Source organism: Haematobia irritans, chromosome 3, assembly GCF_050003625.1.
Source record: "Haematobia irritans isolate KBUSLIRL chromosome 3, ASM5000362v1, whole genome shotgun sequence".
Classification (NCBI taxonomy): Eukaryota; Metazoa; Arthropoda; class Insecta; order Diptera; family Muscidae; genus Haematobia; species Haematobia irritans.
This window is the reverse complement of record NC_134399.1, coordinates 34,097,391-34,101,108: the sequence shown is the minus strand read 5'-3', so window position 1 is coordinate 34,101,108 and position 3,718 is coordinate 34,097,391. Positions and strand designations below refer to the sequence as shown.

General features: G+C 31.0%; 1 long non-coding RNA gene across 1 annotated transcript; it reads left to right on the top strand.

The window, feature by feature from the left end:
* The first annotated feature begins 2,399 nt into the window (after positions 1 to 2,399).
* Positions 2,400 to 2,990, top strand: LOC142230709 (uncharacterized). Its single transcript, XR_012720782.1, has 3 exons — positions 2,400 to 2,475; positions 2,543 to 2,635; positions 2,706 to 2,990. It is a non-coding gene; the product is annotated as an uncharacterized LOC142230709 (long non-coding RNA).
* Positions 2,991 to 3,718: the final 728 nt, after the last annotated feature.

Here is a 3,718-nt window from a genome sequence, read left to right as displayed (position 1 = left end):
ATTTTCTATAGAAATAAAATTTGGATAAAATTATCTATAGAAATAAAATTCTGAGAAAATTTTCTATAGAAATAAAATTTTCACAAAATTTTCTATAGAAATAAAATTTTGACAAAATATTCTATAGCAATAAAATGTTGACAAAATTTTCTATAGAAATAACATTTTGACAATGTTTTCTATAAAAATAAAATTTTGGTAGATTATTTTTGGCTCAAGTGGCAACCATGATTATGAACCGATATGGACCAATTTTTGTGTGATTGGGGATCGCCTATATATAACTATAGACCGATATGGACCAATTTTGGCATGGTTATTAGCGGCATTATACTAACGCCACGTTGCAAATTTCAACCGGATCGGATGAATTTTGCTTCTCTAAGAGCTTCCGGAGATCAAATATGGGGAACGGTTTATATGGGGGCTATATATAATTATGGACCGATATGGACCAATTCTTGCGTGTTTTTTGGAGATCACATTCTAACACCATGTACCAAATTTCAGCCGGATCGGATGAAATTTGCTTCTCTTAGAGGCTCCGCAAGCCAAATCTGGGGATCGGTTTATATGGGGACTATATATAATTATGGACCGATGTGGACCAATTATTGCATGGTTGTTAGGGATCATATACTAACACCATGTACCAAATTTCAGCCGGATCGGAGGAAATTTGGTTCTCTTAGAGGCTCCGCAAGCCAAATCTGGGGATCGGTTTATATGAGGGCTATATATAATTATGGACCAATGTGGACCAATTTCTGCATGGTTGTTAGGGATCATATACTAACACCATGTACCAAATTTCAGCAGGATCGGAGGAAATTTGGTTCTCTTAGAGGCTCCGCAAGCCAAATCTGGGGATCGCTTTATATGAGGGCTATATGTAATTATGGACCGATATGCACAGAAAAAAAGGTGTCTTGTTAATTTTAGGACCAGTTTAACTTCCACATAGTTCAAAAAATTTACTGTAATATAGTTCATTTTTCGTAACCACTGCGAAAATTAACTTAGCTAAAGGAAAACTTATAAAAATTCAGTAAATGTTTTTTAGTTCACTAACTACGAAATGGGACGGATTTTTCCTTAAATAAATTTCCAATACAATAGTTAATGCATCGTTGATTGTATTATAAAAAGACATAGGAAATATAAAAATCTTACTACGAAATGTGGACAATTTACTAAGAAAAATTTTTGTATGGAAAAAAATTTTTGTAGTAAAAATTAACTTAACCACAGTACCGATTCGTATGGCGGCTTCCTACAGCTTATTTCGGTTTTTACTATAAGTTGGAGTATATTTCCTCACACTGAAAATTTTAGATAAAGTAGAATAAAAAGTAGTTAATTTAATCCTTGACGGGTGTATATAATTTTTTATGGATTCCTCGTAAATTTTGAATATATTTTACCTTATCCTATAGATAGAATACCAACTAATCAATAAACGTGATACTGGAAATTGAAGTGAGAAGAAATTATGAAATTATTGCATCATCTTTTTTTTTTTTTGTTTGTGTTTGTTATTGCGATGATGTTATGGAATGTGTGTTGTTGGTATCTTTTGTGGTGATAGTTGCTTTGTTGCAATAGCGAGATCAGAAAGGGATCATGTGTGTGTGGAGTTGTTTTTCTTTACATATGTGTCCTTTATGACTATTTGTGTCTTTGAGTTTTATTGGTGCATTCAGTTCTGTAGATGCATTTATGAAGCGCACACGTGGTGCGCTTGCGTGCGGTATTTGTGTTTATTAATAAAAACATTTTAGAAACTGATAAGTGAATGGTGTGATGTTAGAGAAAACAAAAACACTTTATATTGATAAAAAATAAATAACTCTAAAATAAATCACATATTAAGAAACTGTATATTTCTATTAATAATTTAAAATTAGTGCGGTTTTAAATTGGTTTACATAAAAATATTCATAATGAGTAGTAATAAAATGATCTATATTTACTCTACATCTGGATCACAGTACAATTTTTTGAGTCTATATTTTTATGTTATAGCGAGTCCTTAAGGTGTGTACTAAGTTCGAGTTTAGGTGCATGATGAATTGTTTTCAAGTTATTCCAATATATATAGCGGAAGTGCCTTAATTTTGAACATAACCGTATATCTCAAAAAGTCGAGCTCTTAAAAAAACAAGTGTAAATTTGGATTCAGCAACCTCAAATTACTAAAAATTTGATATAAATTTTAAATGAACACAAAAACGGTTCAATTTTGTTCCCATGTATTTCTAAAGAAAACTAATCATGAAAAATTGGGATTTTAGCCACTAAACTCGAACTTAATATCCACCATAAATACTAAATGCTATATTGACAAGTGGAAATTATATCTAATTTTATAATATTTTTATTTCATTTATATTCTGAGAAGGATTTCAAAAATGTCCCATTTGTGCATGGATATGATTCCACTAATGTAGTAATTGGATGATTTTTTTCAATGTGGTATGTTTTTCGTCCATTTGTAATAAAGCCAAAATTTCTATTTATTAAAAATAATTTTCATTTGCAGGATGACAGCAAATCTAATGGTATTTTTTGGAATCTTCTTACTGTTTAATGCTAACTAAGCTGATATCCCAATTGGCTCTAAGAAAATTCTCTTGTAAGTTAAAGATCAAAATACCATAGAATTTGATAATATTTTTATATTTCATATACCTTTTTAACTTCAGAGGCTTATGACGCAAATCCACACAACAAAAACTAGCGAAATCGGTGAAATTGGACAAAAATGAAATGAAAATAGCAACTTATGGCATATATCTTTCATATGGATAGAAAATGGAAATTGATATTAATTAGTTTCATTCTACTAACATAGAATATTACTCTTTTGAAGAAGCAATTACTAACTATCGAAAAGTAACAACATACAGCATACAAATAAAAACATTTCTTTTATTGTATATCATAAGCCATAGTTTTATGTAATATAATAATAATTTTTTGAAATAAAATACTGGTAGTTATGAAAAATTGTCTTATATTGTACGAAAAATTTCTTAGTTGTATACAGGCTTGTTGTACCTTTAATTCCTCAATTTATTTACTTCTTTGAAAATTATACTGATAAATAGTTTATTTGAAACCAATTTCTAAATATAGGATTCCCAAAAACGTGTTCATTTTTCCGGATAGCAGGAATATTTTGAATGAGTGTAAGTACATTCTTCCCTCAGCGTAGTAAGAATGAACTAAAATACGATGCAATACATAAACTTATTTATAAGAAAATCATGAACTTATCTAGATGAAAAAAATCTTTGGCGCCAAATCATGGTCATTCTTACTATGGGTTAGTTCATTTTTCGTAAACAATAGTAAACTTTTTTTTCGGTGTGGAACAATTTTTGCATGGTTGTTAGAGACCATATACTAACACCATGTACCAAATTTCAGCCGGATCGGATGAAATTTGCTTCTCTTAGAGCAATCGCAAGCCAAATTTGGGGGTCCGTTTATGTGGGGGCTATACGTAAAAGTGGACCGATATGGTCCATTTGCAATACCATCCGACCTACATCAATAGCAACTACTTGTGCCAAGTTTCAAGTCGATAGCTTGTTTCGTTCGGAAGTTAGCTTGATTTCATCAGACGGACGGAGGGACACGCTCAGATCGACTCAGAATTTCACCACGATCCAGAATATATATACTTTATGGGGTCTTAGAGCAATATTTCGAT